Source organism: Lutra lutra, chromosome 8 (genome assembly GCF_902655055.1).
Source record: "Lutra lutra chromosome 8, mLutLut1.2, whole genome shotgun sequence".
In the NCBI taxonomy this organism is placed as follows: domain Eukaryota; kingdom Metazoa; phylum Chordata; class Mammalia; order Carnivora; family Mustelidae; genus Lutra; species Lutra lutra.
The window spans coordinates 64,119,006-64,143,481 of record NC_062285.1 but is presented as its reverse complement, the minus strand read 5'-3'; the positions used below and the strand labels follow the sequence as shown (position 1 = coordinate 64,143,481).

General features: G+C 36.6%; 1 protein-coding gene across 3 annotated transcripts in view; it reads right to left on the bottom strand.

Moving 5' to 3' along the window:
- PUS7L (pseudouridine synthase 7 like) overlaps positions 1–24,476 on the bottom strand; it is a 104,055-nt gene that overhangs the window by 42,325 nt on the left and 37,254 nt on the right. For 2 of the 3 annotated variants that reach the window (XR_007129235.1, XR_007129237.1), the window contains exon 10: positions 13,613–13,737. The gene's annotated coding sequence lies outside the window, so the exon portion shown is untranslated. Of the gene's footprint in view, positions 1–8,545; positions 8,639–13,612; positions 13,738–24,476 lie in introns of those variants that run through there. The other variant, XR_007129236.1, reaches the window with a different exon arrangement.

Below are 24,476 nucleotides of genomic sequence, written 5' to 3'. Positions count from 1 at the left end.
TCTTGCAAGTACTAGAAGAATGACAAACTAAACATGGTAGTGACCTTTGGGGAATGCAAGGTGGGCCAGAATTGGGAACAGAGGTCAAATGGGATTTTAACTTTATCTGTAACACCTTACATTCCAATTTAAATAGTCTATATATTCACATGTGTGGTAGGCTGGAAATGTTCCCCAAAGATATCAGAACCCATAAACGCCACCTTATAAGACAAAGACTTTGCAGATATGATTAAATTAAGGATTTTGAGATGAGAAGATCATCCTGGATTATCTGGAGGAGTCCCAAAAGTAATTACAAGTTTGTCTATGAGAGAGGTTGAGGGAGATAGGACACAGACACACAGAGAAAGCAAAGTGAAGATGGAGCAGAGAGATTTGGAGATGCTACCTGTGAAGACTGGAGTGATGAGCCACAGGCCAAGGAATGCCACTATGCACCAGAAACCAGAAGTCAAGAAACAGAGCCTTCCTAAGACTGTTCCTGCCAGTGTCATGGCCCAATGAAATTGATTTCTGACCTAGATCCTCTAGAACAATGAAGGGATAAATTCTTGTTGTTTTAAGTCACCCCGTTTGTAGTAATTTGTTACAGCAGCCACAGGAAACTAATACTATCTGCAGCCTATATAGCCTTTTTCAAGAGTACACACAGGGAAAACATTTTTACAACTATTAGCTCTAGATCATGGGTTGTGGGCAATTATTAATTTCTTTATTTTCTGAATATTTCAAATTTAAAAGAAAGGAAAAGGACAACAATAAATATCAGGACAAGGAAAATGAAAAGGAGAGACATCCTCAGAAATTAAGAATTGGGGGCGCCTGGGTGGCTCAGTGGGTTGAGCCTCTGCCTTTGGCTCAGGTCATGATCCCAGGGTCCTGGGATCGAGCCCCGTGTCGGGCTCTCTGCTAGGCAGGGAGCCTGCTTCCCCCTCTCTCTCTGCTTGCCTCTCTGCCTACTTGTGATCTCTGTCTGTTAAATAAATAAATTTTAAAAAAAGAAAAAGAAATTAAGAATTGGAGCAATTACGCAGTTCTACTTTTAGAGCTCAAATTTCTCGATTAGGGTATTAACTACAGCATCTTTGTTTAAAGATTATATACTTCTCTAAAACAGACTGTCACTAATGCAAATGGCCACTCCCTTTAATTTGGTTCATACACAATTTAAAAGCCTTTGGTATCTCTGGAAGAAAATCTAGTTCTCTGGAATACTCTTAGATCTCTTGGTTATTTCCAACACCTTGGAATTAGCATTCCACCATTAACTCAGCTTGGCCTAGGGACTACCATATCACAGCAAGTCCTTAGCCCCTAACACAGAACATAAGGCTTGGGTTAGGTGAATAACCACAAAGAAATGACCAGCGACTGTCCATATTTAGTCCATATAAGTAGTCCTAAAACTGGCTCATGCTTATCTGTGAGGACACACCGCCTACACCGGTGGCTCTCTAGTTTTAGTTTTATTCTTGCAAAACAGTTCAGCCTCTTGACTTTGCATTTTGATACCACAACCACTTCTCTGCCATTAAAAGAACAAACAAACCAAATTTATAGCGTTTTAGATGTTTCATTTAAGGATTTTGGAATACCAACTGTTCCATTGATTGTAAATTCTTCATTCAAGTATCCAAACACCTTAAATTATGAAAGGCATTTTCCACAGGAAGACAAATAATTACATTACCTTTAGTCTGGACATTTGATCAAGGAGTTTCCTGTTTCATTTGGACAGGAATTTCTATTTAGATTACCAGTCAGATAGATGACCTATTACCTTTTAATCAAACTAACAACTCTTCAATCATGGTTACAATGAAATCAAAAGAAATGCAGAAACATACATTTTATAGGTGGAAAAATGCAGGTCACAACTCAGCGTGAACTGCTCTCAGTGAAAAGGTTCTCATTATTTCTTTAACAAAATAACAAAGTAAATTTAGTAAAGTAAATTTAAAACTGCACTAAAATTCATTTCAAATGTAACTTTCAGACCTACAGCAGTATGGTGCCTTTCTATAATTTAATTCACAACTTCTATTAGATATAAAGATCCTTAAATACTCTCCTATGTTTATTAATTGATAACCCCCTACCTTTCTTTGGCCGTACTGATTCTTTTTTTTCCCCCTGAGGTACTACGTCTAGGAAATTTTATGCTCAGTATCAGATTACATAAATTATGTCCCTCTAGCAGTCCTAGTTAGAGTACAAGTACTCTTTTAGTCCCTGCATTGCTGGACCAAGACAATAACTGTAAAAAAGTTCTTCCCTTCTTGAAGATTATCCCTAGACCCACACTGTGGGTCTGAGCTGTGAATTTGGTACAGGAGTGGCCTGCAGGTAGATAGGGTGGTAGAATGAGTCTCGTTTGGGTGATTTTCTAAAGGTTTCAACACTCTAGTGTCAAGAGATAAGCCAAAAGTCTGTTTCCCTATCTCTTAGCCCTTAACTAATTCTTCATGCCAAGGATCCTGTGACCTGGTTTTCATTGAAAGGTTGTTTAGAAATCCAGAGGTGGAGTGTTTTCTTTTCTAGATGAAATGCTTTAAATTGTTATTTAAATAAATATTGTTATCATCTAAGTAAAACAGTCATTCAGGTAATTCTTAGCTTTGAAAAAGAATTTAATTTTCAAAGACAAAAGCTCCTTCTTTTTTGTTGAAAAGCTGAACAATTTTCTACTGTGTTTCCTTTTAAGTGGAGGCCTCTCAATAATGTCCAACCCTCAGTAATAAAACTCTGGGGTGGACCCATCAGCTCTGGGTACATCATTATTTTTCAGGATGATTGGTGATTAACAAATGCATTATATCATCAACTTGCATTTAGTAAGTGCCCAAATGAACATAATGTTATGCTGCATGCTGTATGAGGCAAGTTAAACAGACACAATCCCTACCCTCTAGGAGGAAATTATTCATATTTATCAGATAGCAGCATGAAGTAATCCATGGAGCATTGAATGAGAGTACTTTTTATTCATGAGAGTATCACTAACTGATAGATATCCTTTAGGTACCCACTAGAAAAGCAAGAGCAAGAACCAGAGGAATTTTTACTCTTGTCTTTTGCCTATGTATTCAGATAATGACTCAAAATCTCAGCTTCATGTCACTAAGGAACAATCTAGCCACCATAAAATAAATTCTAGGGAAATTTCCATTTCATCCAGTTAGTTACTAAGCTGGTTATTGCAGAGATTCCCAAAGAGTAGCAAACTTATATTACTTAAAAATAATGTTAGGTGGTACATGAAAGAACATTTTAATAGTAATGTATTTATAAATGTATATTAAAAGTGATTTATATATCACTCTCTAAATTTTCATTAAAAATTTTGATATAAAATTTCCTTTTAGATATATTTAATTAATTTTTAAAGATTGATTGATTTATTTTTTTAATGTTCAGTTAGCCACTGTATAGTACATCTTTGGTTTTTGGTGCAGTGTTCAATGATTCATTAATGGGTGTTACATGCAATTTTATATTTTTTAAAAATGTATTAAATAACATGCAGATATGGAAACAGTCATTAAGTTAGAAAGGAAGAAAATGAACTTTGGGAAACACGAAGTTAGAGTATGAGCTTAATGTGGAAATATAAGGATATATTTATATTTTCATAAATATAAAACACCAAAATAATCTGGTAGGCTTTTCACATAAAATTCTTAAGTTGTGACATCCTGGGTTTTTTTTTATAGAATCATGACCATTAAAATACTATGTAAGAGACTATAAACATACCAACAAAACCTATCAAAACTATTCATCAAATTTTTTTAAAGTTCTAACCCCTTTTTTTTTTTTAAGATTTCCTTCATTTATTAGACAGAGAGAAAGATAGCAAGAGCAGGAACACAAGCAGGGGGTAGTGGGAGAGGGAGAACAGGCTTCCCAAGGGGTATTGAGCCCTATGTGGGACTCAATCCCAGGACCCTGGGATCATGACCTGTGCTGAAGGCAGATGTTTAACAACTGAGCCACCTAGGCACCCCTATTCATCAATTAACTCATACTTACATACCAATAAAACAGAAACTATTCCAGTTACAGTAAATAAAATATAATAAAATACTCAGGAATAAATTTGGTTAAATTAGTGGAAGACTTGTGTACTAAAAACTAAAACTAGAAAACATCATTGAGACAAATTAAAGACCTAAAACATAAAAAGATAGCTTTTGTTCATAGATTGGAAGACAATATTGTCAAGATGCTATACTGGATGTTGTTTAAGATGAAGAGAAATTGAACCCTCATATATTGCAGATAGAACGCTAAAAAGGTACAACCACTTTAGAAAATAGTTTGGCAGTTTCTCAAAAAGTTAAATATAGAGTTACCATATAAACAAGCAATTCCACTCCTAGGTATATACCTGAGAAAACTGAAAGCATATGTCCACACAAACACTTGTAGATGAATATTTACAGCAGCGTTATTCATAACAACCGAAAAGTGGAGAATGCCCAAATGTCCATCAACTGAGGAATGGATAAACAAAAATACGGTATATCCATACAAATAGTATCCATCCATAAAAAGAAATAAACTTCTGAAACATGACCCAACATGGAAGCATGAAATCTTAAAAACATTATGCTAAATCAAAGAAGCCAGGCTGACAGGTCAATATATCAAATACTCAGAAAAAGGCAAATCCATAGAGACAGAAAGTAGGTTAGTTATTGCCAGGGGCTGGAGTGAGGGAGAAATTGGGAATGATGGCTAATGGATACAGGTTTCTTTGGGGGAATATTCTGGAATTTGACAGTGGCAATGATTGTGTAACTTCATGAATATACTTAAACCCCCTGAATTGTATACTTTAAAAGAATAAAGTTTATCTCAATTTTAAAAAGTATATACTACTATATACTTTTAAAAAAAGATTAATTTATGGGGCACCTGGGTGGCTCAGTGGATTAAGCCTTTGCCTCCGGCTCAGGTCATGATCTCAGGGTCCTGGGATTAGGTCCCACATCGGGCTCTCTGCTCAGCAGGGAGACTGCTTCCCCCTCTCTCTCTCTGCCTGCCTCTCTGCCTACTTGTGATATCTTTCTCTCTCTGTCAAATAAATAAAATCTTTTAAAAGAAAGATTTATTTTATAATCTTAAAGATTTATTTTATAAACAAAATCTTTAAAAAAAAAGATTTATTTATTTATTTGACAGAGAGAGAGAGCATGAAAACACATGAGCAGCAGGAAGGTCAGAGGAAGAGCGAGAGAAAGAGAGAGAGACAATCTCAAGCAGACTCCCCACTGAGCAGGGAGCCTGACGTGGGGTTCGATATCACAACCCCGACATCATGATCTAAACTGAAATCAAGAGTCAGTTGCTTAACCAACTGAACCACCCAGGCACCCCAGTACTATATACTTTTTGAAAAGTGCCTGGAGTATACATAAAGGAGATTTATTTACACCCCAGAACATGTGCTAGAGGGACAGGGATCTTTAGAAGACACCATTTCTCTCCCCACCTCCGTAGCCTAGATAGTCCAACACCTGCAGGAAAGAGCACAAGCTCCCTCCAACTACCATGCTAACACTGGGTGCCACCTCCTCCTCTACATTCTCCTACAAATCCAACCCACCCACTCAACAGGAGTCCCTCCAAGCAGCTTCTGCTTTGTCTCAACCAATAAGCAGCCACTGAAAGGGACTGACTCCACTCCAAAGTGACTCCTGCTCTGGGTAGAGGGGAAGATAACCACACACAAAAGTACACTCTCAGTCCCAGCAGTGGAACCTTATATTTGGGAAGGAAGAGAGAGTCTCCTGCCAATCAGTGTGACGGTAGCCCTGGCTGGCATCTGGCCTGACTACTGGCCCTGCCCACTAACAAAAGCCTCTCAGGGGACAAAAGAGAGAGAGAACCCTGCAGGGTGATAGCTCTGCAGCCCCAGCAAATGGGCTGAAGGTCAGCACCTGGTTTGACTGCTGATACTGCCCAACTACATGCCCAAGGCAGCCCCAGACAGGCCTCTGAACAGCACAGGACCAAACCCAGCCCACAACAGGCAAAGTGGGCCACTGCAGCCAACTGGACGGAAGGCAAATGAGGCTCAGCCACAACAGTGCATACAATACACATAGGAGACCCCACCGAAGTGCCTGGTTCTGGTGAACAAAGGACACTGTGCTACATGGCACACAGGGTCTCTTTTTCATGAGGCCACTATTTTCAAGGGGAGGCAATGTAGCCAATTTTCCTAACACAGAGAAACAAACACAGAGAGTCAGACAAAATGAGGAAACAAAGGCATATGTTCCAAATGAAAGAACAAGATAAAGGCACAGCAAAAGAACTAAATGACATAAAGATAAGCAATATGCACCATAAAGAATTCAAAGTCATGGTCATTAAGATACCCACTGGACTTGAGAAAAGAGTGGAGGATCTCAGTGAGAGTTTCAACAAAGAGAAACCATAAAAAAAGAATCAATCAGAGATGAAAAACTCAATAGCTGAAATTAATGTGAGTGTGGCCATAACCATATATATGATAGATAAAGGTTAATATGATAGATAAAAATTAATATCCTTAATATGTGGAGAATTCTTATATATCAGTAAGTAAAAGTTGAACATATCAGGGGGAGTAGATAATTTACCCCAAAAAGATACCTACATATGGAATACTTTATAAGTTCTCTCACTGGTAGTTAAAGAATGCAATTTAAAAAGTGAAAAAAAATTTAAATTGTTTTGCCTGTAATACTGACAATGTTCTAAAATAACTAGCATCTGTCACTGGCAAGTGTCACTGTGGGCAGTAATGCATAATGGTTAAGATACTAGGTTGGGAACCAGATTGCCTGGATCCAAAACCCACCTTGTATCACCTTTATGATCTTTGGCAAGTTAATCTCTCTAAATCTTAGTTTCTACATCTATAAAACAGGACTAATACAACCCCATAAGGGTATTGTGAGGTGCGGATTAAACAGTGTCTAATGATTGGAGCAGCTCCTTGTGTATAGTGAGTGTCTACTAAATGTTATAATTTATATTTCCTGACCCTGCCCAGTGACATTATGTGCCACTGTATTGATTTACTAAATCATAATAAATACTTGGGCTTATTTTCCATTGCCTGGTATACACCAGTATAATACATACTTAATTGCATAATACACATTAATATAATACATGTTATTTGCTGAAGTCCTATATTAACATAAAAAATAAGATAAATTCAAAAAAAAAACCAAGATAAATTCTCTGGTCGTTATTCTTCTTTTGAAAATCTTCCTGTTTTTGCATGATTTTTTTTCCTAAATGCACTTTAAAATCCCTTTTTTATCTTCAAATTCCAAAGCACAATTATCTGAAAATAAGGCTTAGAATTGTACTTGACTATAGATGAGTATGGACAGAAATGTCATCCTGATAATACTGAGTCTTCCTATACATGCATATCCTATTTCTCCTTATTTATTTTACCCTTTTATCCTCCCACATAAATATATTTAAGCACAATAGTAGAACTTTGTAATTTTATTCATAGAGGCCAAAAGAGAGAAAATTCTGTGTGTGTGTGCGCGCGCACGTGTATGTTTGTGTGTATACATGTATATATTCACATATATTCACACATATACACAAACACAATGAATTTTAAAAATAAATTCTATAGGAAATTCTAAAAACACATATTTCAATAATGGGAATAAACATATCACTTCTAAAAATGACTCCATTAAATGGGGGGAAAGATTTACTTAAAATATAATTATGAGTGTATTCAGCTAAAAATTAATCTCAACACTTTATAATTAAACTATGTATGCTAATAACCTATCCAGTGTCAAGAAATTGCTTGTTTATGAGCTTATGAGGAGCTTATGAGAAGTTCACAGAAGTTATATGTGGCTTATAGTCATTAGATTTCATGGCATTTGGATTTCTACTTGAGATATTTTGTTCATATTGACTAAATCAATATGTATAGGGTAAAAAAAAATATGTATAGGGTGAATGTACACCATTTAACATGTTTCTTTACAAGACGAATGTTCTTCACTAATAATATCCCTTCCAGAAAGAGACCTTCTGATCTCTTGTTAGAAAATGAAAGGGCAGCTTCTAGGTTCTAGCACATGGACCGAAACAAGCTCCATAGAAATAGTCTGAAGCCAGGGCCATACTGGCCCAACTTCTAATCCATAAGCTCGGGCTAATGCTTAGCCCTAGAAAGTCCTTGAAGTCAAATTGGGGAATCAGGTGAAGTACGATACAATCAATGGCAAAACCCTAAAAAGTACATCTGAAACAATACTGTGGACCAACTAGAGGCTACAGAAGCTGTGGGTCCTTTCATATGGACAGGCCACCTCTGAAACCCCAAAATGGGCCATATCAACATTACATTGTCATTTGTTTCATGGTTGTAAAGATATTTTGTACTCTGATTCTTAAAGAAGCAGTCCTCCCATATTAGATAAACCTCAGGCCCCACAAAACCTCAGTCCACTCCCAATCTTCACTCTTCTAAATATACTTTCTATGGCTTTCTTTTGGGGGAAGGGAAGCTATTGTTTCCACTAGACGTAAAGAAAACACATTCTCCTGGCTTCATCAGCCCATTGCTCTTGGAAATCTGCATCCTGTCATCCTGGTAAGCCGAAGGAAAGATGAAGAAAAGGATGAATAAATTCCAACTCATTTAAACTTCTAATTGAAAAGAGAAAAGAATAGTTTGGGAAGAAGGCTAATTTTATTGCACAGAATGCTAATGACCAATAGATAATACTTGTGCACTACAAACACATGTCAACATTATAAACTCCTGGCTATGGAGGAAGAGACCAAGAAAGCCTCCCTTGTACGAAAACACAGCTGCTTCCAGAAGCAAAGAAAGGAAAGGAGTGGGCAGTAGATGCCTCAGACTGTCCCCAGTGTTTTATTTTGGTTACATTTCCAAAGCAGGACTGATGAGAAAAATGCTAAGATTGATGAGGAAGTACAACTATTTATTAAATGACATATGCTTGAAATTCACCTTAGAGAATTCAATCTTTTCAAGTATAAAAGCACTAAAAAAGCCTTCAGCATCCATTCATAAAGTATAAACTGAGCAGAGTGTTTCTGGTTAGGGGAAGAGAGCATAGCATATTTCTCATATCTTGCAAATGCAGGTGCAAAAAAGGGGAGAGAACTGTAGGAAAGAAGTGATACAAATAACGAAGTGGGAGATCACCAGACTTGAAACATTCTCGAATTGATTCTCTTTAAACTTACATAGAACATAAGTTTCTGAACATTTCTTCTTCATTTTAAATTTCTTTATGCACAATGTGCACATATGAAAGAAATCCAATATCTAACACTGTTACATCCAGGAAGTTTGTGAAGATTTATTCCGCCACACGTTTATGCATTTCTATTCTCTTTGTTGCTAGCACAACTAGCCCCAACTATCTGTTATATGATGCTCCTCAGGATTTCTAGTTCATCTAGTTTGTTTCAATCAAGTGTCATGTCCTCTCCTTTATTTTAGCCACACTCAAAGCAATAATGTAAAAGTAGCGAAGTTCCCCTTTACTAAGGAGCTTTATTTTAATTTCAGATAATTTTGAGCAATTCATGTTCTTTACCCTTGATGTGGTTTGGTTAATAGACAATTAGAAGTTACTTATACTCTTACTATTTACTTATTGTTTCTTGCCTTATTCCAAGTGTATTTCAATTGTAAAGCTGATGAGATGCATAGTAGGTTATAATATGTAAACACATTGTGATTTTTTTTTAAATATTTATTTATTTGACAGAGAGATAGAGAGCATAAGTAGGCAGAGTGGCAGGCAGAGAGAGAGGGAGAAGCAGACACCCCACCCAGCAGGTAGCCCGATGTGGGACTCGATCCCAGGACCCTGGGATCATGACCTGAGCCAAAGGCTGCCACTTAACTGACTGAGACCCCCACGTGCCCCACATTGTGATTTTTATATTAAAAATTTACAATGACTGGTATTCTCCAATGACTAATCAAAGCAATTAAATATTTCAATCTTCGTTTTCAGAGCTTCCTTAACCTAAAATTCCTCACTTATGGTGGTAGAGAATCCTTACTGCTCTTCAACGGTTCTCTCCTTCTTCCATAATTAAGGACCTTCTGACATTGTAGTCAGACTCATGGATGTGCAGAAATTGAACTACATTTCCTAGTCTCCTTTATAGCTTGAAGTGACATATGACTGAATTCTAGCTAATAACATGTAAACAAAACCTTACTTTGGTAGAATTAAGTATTACTGACTAGTCTTGCATCTTCCCAAAGAAAAGGCATAATTTTCATTATTATTGGAAACCTGAAATAAGACATTTGGTTTTAAATGTGAAAATATGGAAGCCTGCCCTTTAGACCCTGGGTCTGATAGCCAAATCCTGAGAGGGAAAACCCAAGAGGCTGAGTCACCTTGAATCAAAACAGCCACTGTGGATGCTGCTATGAGAATAGCAATTAGAATACAGAGCTTCCTACATCAACATAGAGAGCAAGAGAAGCACAGGTCTTTTATGGACACCAAAACACACACTGATGCGAAAATCTGTTTATTTATCTTGATACAGGATTATAGTCTACCTGAGTTTTCATAGAAATTTCTATCTTACCCAAATGTTACCTTCTGAAATTCCATAATCTTTAAAACAAAATAGAATCCTAGTTTTTTATTTAGATTGATAAAAAGAGGGTTGGCTTTCAATCCACATATAGTTAAATAAGTGAACTTTCATTAATGATATATGTGTGATTACCAACAGATAAATTTTAACTTGTGCTGCCATCGTGAGCATGGAAGAATAGTAAAGTTTGAACAAACAATAGATAAAGAGATAATACTATGTGAAAATCAAAGAAACAAGACTTCCAAAAGAAAAAAAGAAAAAGAAATTTAAGTAAAGGGGTAAAATTACAAATGGGCTTTCAGACAAGCTGTAAGAACTCCAGGCAATGAAGGATGATTGAAGACTTGAATTAAAAACAGATTCAACCAACAAGAAACATATTTTGTAAGGAAGGACAGATGTAATGGCTTGAGGGGAAGAAAGGAAGTAAGCGATGGAGCAGAGAACATGAAAGAGTGACTCAGCTATGCAGTCACAGAAAGGTGATCAAGAGAAGATGAGGTTAGAAAGTACAAAATGAACAGAGACTGACTTCGCAAGTCAAGCAGGAAATTTCAAATTAATTTCAGGGTTCACTTAGACATTGTGAAATGGGAGCTGATCCATAATTAACCCTATCCTTTTCTTAAAATTCTTGAGATGGGAAGAAGGAAAGTTTGCAAGGAAATAAACAGGGAGAAATTCAAAAGAAATTAACAGCTGTCTACACATAAGAAAGCCCCAGTAGGAAAAGATTTCAAGCAGGAGACAACTCATCAATCACCCAGCTTAGTACCATCCGTATGCAAAGTACTGCGCTGTGGAAGAATGGCCTTAGCTCCACCTCTTATAACAGCTTCTCATGCAAGCTCTTGGCTACTTTGAGCAAAAGGATCTTTATCTATAAAGTGAAATTAATGACCTATATTAAACAGAATATTAGCAGGACTAAATCTAATAAATGGTGGTAAATTGCTATGTTGATGATATTCATCATTATTGAAAAAATAGGAACAGACATTTATTTTAGAGTGTTTTTAATCAGGAGACGAAGCTACTTAGAGCAGTGGTCTTATGCCCCCAAAGAGAATTGTGAGGGAGCAGGGAGTCACCCAAGGCAATCCAGTTAGGGAGCCCAGGATTCCAAGATACTTGGCTATACTGCCTTAGGCCCTGATTTCAGGGAATTTGCGATCTGGTTTAGGGGACTACATGTGGAATGCTGAATAATAAGACAACAAAAAGACATTATCATAAAGGAACCCATGACCCCATATTAGATGAGTTTTAGAGACAGGGAGGTTTGTGCTGGAATGTTCTTAGAACACCTCCTAGAAGAGAAAAGACTTGAATAATGCTTATGAGGATTATTTGAATTGGATAATAAGAATGAGGAATAAGAATAGAAGAAAAAAGCAAAATAATGAGGCTTAAAAACTTAAAGCACAAATATCCAGAGTACTGTGCCCATTTATATTAAAGAATTAACTAAAAAATGTAATAGAAATTTTAAATGCTGCTTACATTTCATTGAAATGAAAGAAATTGGCTACGAATGATAATGTAGTTCCGACACAGAGGATATAACTCTGACAACAATTCATTATTTATTATTTGAGGGATGGCTAAAATAAATAACTATGTGATACACTTACCAGAGACCAAAAATCAATGAAAGAAAATAGAAGCCAAAATAAACACAAAGATAATTTTGCTAAAGGAAGTATTTTTTATTTAGACAAAAATAATATATCAGGAAATAACCTAGTTTAAAATTATTACTCCCTGACTTTTATGCTTATTTCATATTTAAAGTTAAAAAAATTATATTGCTTCAAAAATATAATTGCTTTCATTAACCTTGAAAGAAGTTAGGAAAAGAAAAATGTGATCTTTTTTTTTTTTTTTTTTTTTAAGATTTTATTTATTTGTCAGAGAGAGAGGAGAGCGAGCGAGCACAGGCAGACAGAATGGCAGGCAGAGGCAGAGGGAGAAGCAGGCTCCCCGCCAAGCAAGGAGCCCGATGTGGGACTCGATCCCAGGACGCTGGGATCATGACCTGAGCCGAAGGCAGCTGCTTAACCAACTGAGCCACCCAGGCGTCCCAGAAAAATGTGATCTTAAGAATTTTTAATGCTATTTGAAAAACTGTTAGACCTTATCACAACCTGGTCTTACGAAGTATAAAAATTGCATTGTATCATCTCTACTTATTTTGTAGGAACTTTGAAAACACTGAATTGAAACTCAAAGTAGAAACACAAATATAAATATGCAAGAAAAGAGGAATCTGTGCTTAAATTAAAATTAAGCTGACAAAAGGTGCTTTCAGGGAACACAGATCTAGAACAAATTCTCGCTCTCTTCATCTCTCTGCATTCCTCTTCTTTGGCTTTTGTGCCCTGCCAGAAGTGCCAAATGTGAATGCTAAGTCTGCTGTGCTAGAAGTGTGAGAATATTGTTCAGGTGGTCCTTGAGCAACTTTTGAGTAAGACCCTACCACATTATCACCAAAACATTTCTTCCATTAAAGAATTTCTTATGAAAATGCAAATAGTATCTGGCAGGAATAATGCATTCCACTACTAGAACCATGATTAACATTTCATTATCAGCTTAGCTAACTATTTACCGAGTAGGATTTATCTCGCTGGAGGATTTATTTGAGGGAACGGGAAGTTAGGGAAGATTTTGGCATGGCTTGCGTATTATTTAGGATTCTTTAGTAATAGAAATAATTCTTTAGCAATAGAAACCAAACCTTGCTGGCATAAGTCAAAAGAAAACAAAAAGACATGAGCAGCTTACATGCCCTAAAGGAGAGCTGAAGAACAGGGTTGGAAAAAGTGGAACCAGACAATCCCAGAAGGTCTTCTGACCCCTTGTGTCCACAACTGCTCAGATATAAACAATAGTCATTACTTCACTCAAGTGTCAATTCCCACAAGAGCAATCCATTTGCCATATTTAAGTAGCTTACCTTACTCTTGACAGCACTGGGGAAGATCAGAGGAAGCATTTGGAGGGAAGAATTTCTTTGGTTTCTGTAGGAGAAAACCAAGCACTTGGATTTCCATCATGTCAGTACTGCACACAACAAAAAAGCTAATTTGAAAAGAACAAATCAGAGCACCATTAGGAAAGGGAATAGAATCTGGGCAGCCAAAAAAAATCAAACATCAAATGGCTACAATACAGTCTTTATGAACAGTTCCCAAGTGAAGCAGCTGTGGACACCAAAAGGCAGTTCCCAGAAAGAAATTAGAGTTTTAAATGCACATTGATTCAACACATAAAACATAAGTTATTAAAACAACTCATCAGTTACTGTTTGAGCAATAGCAAAAATGACTGAATATAGAACATTTTAACCAGACACCAAAACCCAATAAAAATGTTATGTCAAATAAAAATAACAGCATTAACAAGAAATTTAATGGCTAGACTGAAAAATACAGTCGGGTAAGAGCACAGGTCCTGGAGTGACCCTGAATAAACCTCTTAGTCTCAAATGATTCATGTAACTGTGTGTGCCACAAATACTGTTTTCATCCCACTGATAAGCCAAAATTCTTGACAGTGGCAGATGTAACATTTACAAGTTACAGCATAAACTTGAGGTACACATGAGGTCACTCCTCTTTTATTTTTCTAATTAATGGCTTAAATATCATACTGTCTTTTTAGTATGAAGTTCAGGATCTCCCTTTGGGCTCCTCCTTTCTCCTTTCCAAAATCCCTCTCTAATGAGTGGAAAATAGGTTCATTCTGTCTTCTACATGAAGCAGAGAGAAAACTGGTTCTGCCTTTGCTTCTTTCCTTGACACAGTATTCCTGTTGAAAGCTGGTTCGAGAGAATGTCAGACTGAGCATGTCCACTGGTGACATGCACCCCTGTTCAGGCAGCCTCAGGTCATGAAGAGAGGATGAGCTCACTCATCCAGGGATAAACCCCACAGAGATTGCCCCACACTTGGTTCCCAAGATTACACAGGGTTGTTTCCATTCTTTACCACATTAAAGACTAAAGACCCAGAACTACTCTCCTTTTTTCCTCAGGATCTGGAAGTGTTTTGCTTTTAAATCCTACAAACTCAAGAAAAGTTCAGATCACATCTTTTTCCCCCATACAAGGAGTCTTCTCAAAAACTCTCCTTTAGGAATGAAATCTTCAGTGTCTCCTAGGCATGACCAACCCCCACCCACCCCCACTTTTGGAGGAGTCTACTTTCAGTGTCTCTCCAATATGATTCACTGGGCTATGGGAAATTCCCCAACTAGTTGTTAGATAATCACTTTTGACTTCCCTATTCTTTGAAATCAAGTTTAAGCACAATTTGCTTTTTTCTAACTGTAATGCCAAGGAATCCTCTTCTGGAAGTAGACATGTTAACTCATTTGTGTGAATTCTCTATTTGCTTCTCAATGCATACAGAAGAAAGTCCATGGCCTGTAAGGTCCCTACATGATCCTACATGATCTGGCTCACACTGTTCTGAAGCTTATCTCATACCAGGCAATCCATTGCCCCAGTGACACTAGCCTTCGCTTTCTTCCTTGAATATGCCACACTCATGTCCTGGTCATTGCCTTGGACTTGGCACTCCATTTGAAGGCTTTCCTATGACTCTTCTTTTTTTTTTTTTTGGAAGAGTTTTCAGCCCTGTTTTTTATTTTTTATTTTTAATTAACATATAATGTATTATTTGTTTCAGGGGTACAGGTCTGTGATTCACCAGTCTTACACAATTCACAGTACTCACCATAGCACATACCCTCTCCATTGTCCATCATTCAGCCACTCCATTCCTCCCATCCCCTCCACTCCAGCAACCCTCAGCAATTGCTCTATTGGGTATTTACACCAAAGACACAAATGTAGTGATCTGAAGGGGCACATGCCTCCCGATGTTTATAGCAGCAATGTCCATAATAGCCAAACTATGGAAAGAGCCTAGATGTCCATCAACAGATGAATGGATAAAGAAGATGTGGTATATATATATATATATATATATATATATATGTATATATATATATATACATATATATATATATATATACATACATACATACACACACACACATACATACAATGGAATATTATGCAGCCATCAAAAAAAGAAATCCTGCCATTTGCAATGATGTGGATGGAACTAGAGGTTATTATGCAAAGTGAAATAAGTTAATCAGAGAAAGACAATTATCATATGATCTCACTGATATATGGAATTTGAGAAACAACACAGAGGGTCATGACGGAAGAGGAAAAAATGAAATGGGATGAAACTAGGGAGGGAGACAAACCATAAAATACTCTTAATCCTGTGACTCTTCAAATGGCTGGTCTAACTTCACTTCTTGGTTTCAGTGTTACCGCCTCAGAGTCCTCCCCTCAATTCCTTTGCTATAGTCTAATTCCATCAGTCAATTTATTTCTTCTGTAATATCTACCACTCTTATGATTTATCTTTTTTTATTATTTATTTTTGCCACCTCCTACTAGAAGTGTCCTTTTTCTTGTTCATTGCTATTTGCAATTCCTAGAAGTTCCTGAAACTAGTAGGTAATCAATAAATATTTCTCAAATAAAATGAACTAATCATACAAAGTATAGCTTTTTTTTTTAAAGATTTTATTATCTACTTGACAGACAGAGATCACAAGTAGGCAGAGAGGCAGGCAGATAGAGGGGGGAAGCAGGCTCCCTGCTGAGGGGACCCCGATGCAGGGCTCGATGCAGGGATCATGACCTGAGCTGAAGGCAGAGGCTTTAACCCACTGAGACACCCAGGCACCCCCAAAGCATAGCTTTTTTTAAATATCTGTCTCTTTATCTGTAAAGATCGAGATAACACCTGTGCTGTGAGGATCAAATAAGAAAAGAGCTTATGAAAGCTCTCTGATATGGTACTATTACAAATGTATAATTATAGCTGTACACAATATATTAGAAATAGGGAATTGATAAATCTTTAAGCAGTCACCCGCCAGGCTGTGAGCTCCTCCAGGGCAGGAACTATATCTATTCCTCTTAACACCATGTATTCCATGTTTAGTTCAGTGTTGTCTGCCATGTAAAACAGTATTTTGTTGAATGAATGAATGAAGCAATAAATGAGCATAGCAACTCTTGGCCTCCAGCAAGACTTCCATCTAAAAAGAATAAATTTAGTTGTAGTCCTTAGTAAAGAATTGCATCAATATTATTGTGTTCTAGTCTTCATTTTTTCATTCATAAGAATTACTGAGTGCCTACTATGTGCCAGACATTGTGCCAGATGCTGAGGATACAATGATGAAAACAAGCAAATCAACCAACTAACAAATAATGTCCTTGCCCTCAGGGATCTCAAAATATGATGAGAGAGATATTAGTAAAATAATCAGAGAAATAAATGTATATAGTTCAACTAAGATAAATGCAAGGGAATGCATTTGAATTACTTACAAAATTATTATGCATAACTATTTAAACCGGATGTAATAAAGTTTCTCAGACAGAACATAGACTTTGGTTATTAAGGAAAATAATTTTTGAAGAGAGAGCTGGATCCAGGAATATATTAAATAAATGTATATTTTTGGCTCAGTTTATTAAATTAAATTAACTAAAGAATGATTCACATGTTCAATTATTTGTTTTCAGGGGAAATTTCCTCTAACTCACTTCATCTTTCATGTTTCACCCATTTCTGTTCACCTCACCAACCCTGCCTCTCGCAGCCATCAATCTGTTTCTGTATCTGTGAGCCTGATTTTTTTTCTTTTTGATTCCACATATAAAAGAGATCATATAGTTCGTCTTTCTCATGTCACTTAATTTCACTCAGCATAATGCCCTCAAGGTCCATCTATGTTGTTACAAATGGCAAGATTTCATTATTTTTTTTTATTGCTGAATAATATTCCATTGTATGCACATACCACAATGTCTTCATTCATCTATTGGTGGACACTTAGATTATTTCTATTTCTTGGTTATGTAAATAATGTTGCAAAAAACATGAGAACGCATATATCTTTTCAAATTAGTATCTTCATTTTCCTTAGAAAAATACCCAGAAATTGGATTGCATGATCATATGATCATTGGTAGTTCTATTTTTAATTTTTTGAGGAAACTCCATACTGTTTTCCATAGTGGCTGCACAAATGTGTATTCCCAAAAGAGTGCACAAGGGTTCCCTTTTCTCCATATCTTAGGGAACATTTGTTATTTCTTGTCTTTTTCATCATAACCATTCTAACAGATGAAAAGTGGTATTTCATTGCGGTTTTGATTTGCATTTCCCTGAATAAACGATGCTGAGTATCTTTTCATGTACTTCTTGGCAATCTGTAGGTCTTCTTTAGAAAAAGTGTCTATTCAACCCTTCTGCTCATTTCTAAAGTCAGATTTTTCTTTTTTTGCTATTGAGTTCCTTATATATTTTAGGTATTAGCCTCTTGTCAGATACATTGGTTGCAAATATTTACTCCCATTTAGTGGTTGCCTTTTCATTTTGTTGATGGTTTCCATTGCTGTGAAGAAACTTTTGAGTATGATGTAGCTTCACTTATTTATTTTTGTCTCTGTTGTCAGATTGAAAATATCACCACAAAGATCTTTGTCAAGGAGCATACCACCTATTTTTTTTTTTTTTTTTTGGTTTTATGGTTTCAGGTTTTTAAGCCAATTTGAGTTAACTTTTGTATATAGTACAAGATAGGGATTGAGTTTCATTCTTTTGCATGTGGCACTCAAGCATTCCCAACATCATTTATTGAAGAGACTTCCTTTTCCTCATTGTATATTCTTGGATCCTTTGTCATAAATTAATTGACTATGTATGCATGGGTTTATTTCTGGGTTCTCTATTTCTAACAAAAATATCTATTTATTTCTGTTTCACCAATCTGTGTCTGTTTTTATGCCAATACCACACTGTCTTAACTACTATAGCTTTGTAATACACTTTAAAATCAGGGCATATGATGTTTCCAGCTTTGGTCTTTCTCAAGATCACTTTGGCCTTTCAGTTTTTTATGGTTCCATTCAAATTTTAGGATAATTTGTTCAATTTCTTTGAAAAATGACATTAGAATTTTGATAGTGATTGCATTGGATCTGTAGAGTGCTTTGGATAGTATGGACATAACAGTGTTGATTATTCCAATCCATGAGCATGATACATCTTTCCATTTATCTGTATCTTCTTCCATTTCTTTCACTAACATTTTGTGGCTTCAATATACAGGACTTTCCTGTCCTTAGTTAAATTTATTCCTAGGTATTTCATTCCTTTTTTTTTAAAAATTTATTTATTTATTTATTTGAGAGAGAGAGAGAGAGAGAGAGAGGGAGGGAGAATGGGAGGGGGAGGACCAGAGGGAGAGGGTGAAGCAGACTCCTTGCTGAGCAGGGAGCCAGATTCGGGGCTCAATCTCAGGACTCCTGGGACCATGACCTGAGCCAAAGGCAGATGCCTGACTGAGCCACCAAGGCACCCCAGTATTTCACTTTTTGATCCAACTATAAATGAGTTGTTCATTTCTCTTTGTGATAGTCTATTAGCATACAGAAACACAACAGGTTTTTGCATATTAATGTATCCTGCAATTTTACGGAATTCACTTGTTATATAGTTTTTTTATGGCATCTTTAGGGTTTTCTATGTATAATATTATGTCATCTGCAAATAGTGAAAGTTTTACTTCTTCTTCAAGAATTTGGATGGCTTTTATTTCTTTTTGTTGTCTGCTATGGCTAGGACTTCCAGTACTATGTTGAATAAAAGTGATGAAAGTAGACATTCTTGTCTTCTTCCCAATCTTGGAGAAGTTTTCAGCTTTTCACCATTGAGTATGGTTAGCTGTGGGTTTGTAATATATGACCTTTATTATTTTGAGGCACATTACCTCAATACCCTCTTTGTTGAGAATGGTATATGTGTTATATACCATTAATCAATGTGGTGTATCACATTAACTGACTTGCAGATGTTGAACTATCCTCTATATTCAACCATTAATTATATGTGTTTTAGGCGAGCCTGTTGCATCCAGCATAAAGGCACAAATGTGATTTACTTTCTGGAAAAAAAAAAACTTCTCTGGAATTATGTCAATATAATTATTATATGACATATATTTAGTCTCATTTCTATCACAGATTTGTTTTTTAACTGACAGCTAGTTTCAAAAGCCAAGATAGAGCTAGACACAGAAGAGATTTACTAAGTGTAATGCCTGGGAAAGAGAAAGGTGAGAGGGAGCAGAAAGAGGTCAGAAAAAAACTTCAGACTGTGAGACAAGTCTGAAACTTAAGAAAGAGGGGAAAGTAAGGGCAGTTGGGTAAGAAGAGCCTCAGACTAGAATGCTACTCTGAAAACACTGTGGCTAGTCCTAAGTGGGAGCTTTAGGCAAAACTGCCCCTTAGGAGAGTAACTCACTGGGCAGAAATGGCCAGGCTCTAATACTCATGCCATGCTAAGTCACTGGCTGGAGTTGCAGAACAGAACATGTCCTTAGTTCCCCTGCTGGAGCACATCTTAAAGGTGTTACAGCTTGAGGCCAAAGGTTAACTGCATACCTCAAGGCAGGGTCACTCTTGAGTGAGTAGCTGAGTGAAAGAGCTCCATGGCTGCCACACAGATTCTATAATGTTTTATTCAAGTATAATCTACACACAGTGAAAGTATAGATCTTAAGTATACACAGTCTAACAAGTTTTAAGAAATTTACAAATCCATTTACCCCATCCCAAATAAGATACACCTTCACATAGAAAAGTTCCCTCAAGTCCTTGGATCCAACCCCCCTTACTTCTGACCCCTGCTACCCACTTCCCCTCAACACATACCAACCAAGGTAAGCACTGTCCTGATGTTTATTACTGTAGTTTATTTTGCTTGCTTTGAACTTCATATAAATGGAATCATAGCACATTCTCTTCTTTTGTTTCTGGCTTCTCTCATGCAATACAATGTTTTTGATATGTACACATGCTGTTGCATGGATCTTAAAATTTTTATTCCATTGTATGAATATACCACCATTTCTTCACCCGGTTTTCCTTTATAGCCATTTGGGTTGTTTCTAATTGTTGGCTATTATAAACGAAGTTACTGTAAATGTTTTTGTATATGATATTTTGTAATTTTTTTATTGACATAGGTTTTCATTAATCTTTGATATATACTTAGAAGTGGGATTGCTGAGTCCTACAGTAGAGTATGTTTAAATTTATGAGAAACTGCTAGTTTTCCAAAGTATTTGTACAATTTCTCACACAAACAGCTGGCTGTGTTTTGATTGGCATTTAATCTACATACCAACTTAGGGTGAACTTATATCTAAACAATATTGTCTTTCAGGCAATGAAGATCATGTCTCCCTCCATCTTCTTGGGTTTTATTTTTCTTTCAGAAATGTTTCATTATTAACGGCATAGAAGACATGTAAGTCTTTATTAAATATGTTTGTAAATATTTCATGTTTTTATGCTATTGTAAGTAGTATTAAGAATTTTCAATGTTCAATTATTCATTGCTATTGCATAGAAACAAATTTGATTTTTATACATTGACCATGTTGTCTGTGAACTGGATAAAACCTCTTCTAAGGGGGCGCCTGGGTGGCTCAGTGGGTTAAGCCACTGCCTTAGGCTCAGGTCATGATCTCAGGGTCCTGGGATCGAGTCCCGCATCGGGCTCTCTGCTCAGCAGGGAGCCTGCTTCCCTCTCTCTCTGCCTGCCTCTCTGTCTACTTGTGATCTCTGTCTGTCAAATAAATAAATAAAATCTTTAAAAAAAAAAAACCTCTTCTAAGTTCTAGCTGTTTGCTTTGGTCTATTGGTAGTTCACTTTGTATTTTCTATGTACACTATCAGACTGTCTTCCAAAGGTAAAAAATATTTTTTCCCTGTCCAAACTTGATGTATTTAATGTCTTTTCTTTGATTTATTCCTGGACCTGGTGAGGACCTCTAGTTCATGAAGGAAATGGTGAGTGCAGATATCATTTCCTTTTTTCTGATTCTAGGAGCAACTGTTTAAGATTTCACCACTTTCTCTTCATTATGGACCACACTTTCTTGCTTCATTGAATGTCTTTTAAAAATTCCATTCCCAACATTGAGTATAAAGGACCAGTGTTATTTATTTTCCAAACAGTGTAAGTTCTTTCCTTTTTTTGGCTGTTGGGGGGTGGGGAAGGGAGGCTGTTTATTTGGATTCTTCCTAGGTTTTGAATTGATCTGAAGCTGGCCCACAGCTTTAGTTAGGTTGAGTTTAACCACCCTCCAATATGGAAGGTCATATGGCTCTCTGCTTAGCTAGGAAGAACTCATTCATCCTAGTACTCAGTCTGTCAAGCCTTCTAGGCATCCAAGACTCTTTTGTAATTCCTCAGAAAAGTATAATTTTTATTTTGTCTCAGATTTCTTCTTACCACAAATATGAAGATCTTGTTATCTTTTTGCATCTTAACCATTAAGATTGTGTTGTATTATTTTCTTTGCATGCAGCCATGTGTGCATGTAGGTGCTTAAATCTTCATATATTTGGAAGAGTTCAATCTTATTCTTCTTATCTTTACTGTCCCTTATTGTATACTGCTCACCATCTTTTTTTTTTTTTTTTTTAGTGCTTGTTTCAATTTCATCTTCATTTCTCTGATGGCTCTGCTTTTGTCTTCTGCATCTTTCTTGAAATCTGCTAGCTCAGATTTCCCCTCCTCTTTTTGTCTATTATTTACTATGTTTTCCTTCTCCTTCCATTTCTATTTGTAAACTTCCTTTGTAGAAATGATTGCTTTTCCAAATCCCTATCAAATTACCATCTATTTCTTTCAAAGAAATGGAACAAATAATCCTAAAATTTATATGGAACCAGAAAAGACCTCGAATAGCCAGAGGAATATTGAAAAAGAAAACCAAAGTTGGTGGCATCACAATTCCAGATTTGAAGCTCTATTATAAAGCTGTAATTATCAAGACAGTATGGTACTGTCACAAAAACAGACACATAGATCAATGAAACAGAATAGAGAGCCTAGAAATGAACCCTCAACTCTATGGTCAACTAGTCTTCGACAAAGTAGGAAAGAATGTCCAATGGAAATAAGACAGTCTCTTCTACAAACAGTGTTGGGAAAATTGGACAGCCACACACAGAAGAATGAAAGTGGACCATTTCCTTATACCGCACACAAAAATAGACTCCAAATGGATCAAAGGCCTCAATGTGAGAAGGGAATCCATCAAAATCCTTGAGGAGAACACAGGCAGCAACCTCTTCGACCTTGGCCGCAGCAACGTCTTCCTAGGAACATCACCAAAGGCAAGGGAAGCAAGGGCAAAATGAACTATGGAGACTTCATCAAGATCAAAAGCTTTTGGACAGCAAAGGAAACAGTCAACAAAACCAAAAGACAACTGACAGAATGGGAGAAGATATTTGCAAATGACATATCAGATAAAGGGCTAGTATCCAAAATCTATAAAGAACTTATCAAACTCAACACCCAAAGAACAAATGATCCAATCAAGAAATGGGCAAAGGCCATGAACAGACATTTCTGCAAAGAAGGCATCCAAATGGCCAAAAGACACATGAAAAAGTACTCCATATCTCTCAGCATCAGGAAAATACAAATCAAAACCACAGTGAGATATCACCTCACACCAGTCAGAATGGCTAAAATTAACAAGTCGGGAAATGACAGATGTTGGAGAGGATGCGGAGGAAGGGGAACCCTCCTACACAGTTGGTAGGAATGCAAGCTGGTGCAACCACTCTGGAAAACAGTATGGAGGTTCCTCAAAAAGTTGAAAATAGAGCTACCCTGCAACCTTGCAATTGCACTACTGGGTATTTAGTCTAAGGATACAAATGTAGTGATCCAAAGGGGCACATGCACCTGACTGTTTATAGCAGCAATGTCCACAATAGCCAAACTATGGAAAGAACCTAGTTGCCCATCAATAGATGAATGGATAAAGATGTGGTATGTATATATATATACATATATATATATATATATGTATGTATGTATAATGTATATATATACACACACACATATATATACAATGGAATACTATGCAGCCATCAAAAGAAACAAAATCTTGCCATTTGCAATGATGTGGATGGAACTAGAGCATATTACACTGAGCAAAATAAGTCAATCAGGGAAAGACAATTACATGATCTCTCTGATATGAGGAATTTGAGAGACAGGGCTGGGGGTTGCAGGGGGTAGGGAAGGAAAAAATGAAACAAGATGGGATTGGGAAGGAGACAAACCCTAAGAAGCTCTTAATCTCACGAAACAAACTGAGGGTTTCTTGGTTGTGGGGGAGTAAGGATAGGGTGGCTGGGTCATGGACATTGGGGAGATTATGTGCTTTGGTGAGTTCTGTGAAATGTGTAAGCCTGATGATTCACAGACCTGAACCTCTGGGCACATAATACATTATATGTTAATTAAGAAAAAAAAAAAGGAAAGAAATTATTGCTTTTCCAAAGAAAACTGTTAATCACATTTTTTTCTTTTTTCCTTTTCTTTTCTTTCTTTTTTAATGTAGACTCCATGCCCAGCTTGGAGCCCAATGCAGGGCTTGAATTCATGACCCTGAGATCAAGAGTTGGACAGTTAAAAAACTGAGCCACCCAGGTGCCCCATAAATTTTATCTCTTTATGGCCTCCTTTTGGTGATCTGTTGATAAATTTTGCACCTCTCTTCCACACGTTTATCTTACAGTATCCTTGTATTGAGGTTGTGCCTAATTTCCTTTATTACTCACTATTGCATGAGTTGAATTTTCTTGGACCAGTTACTTGGTGGAGATGCGAGGTTTGGAC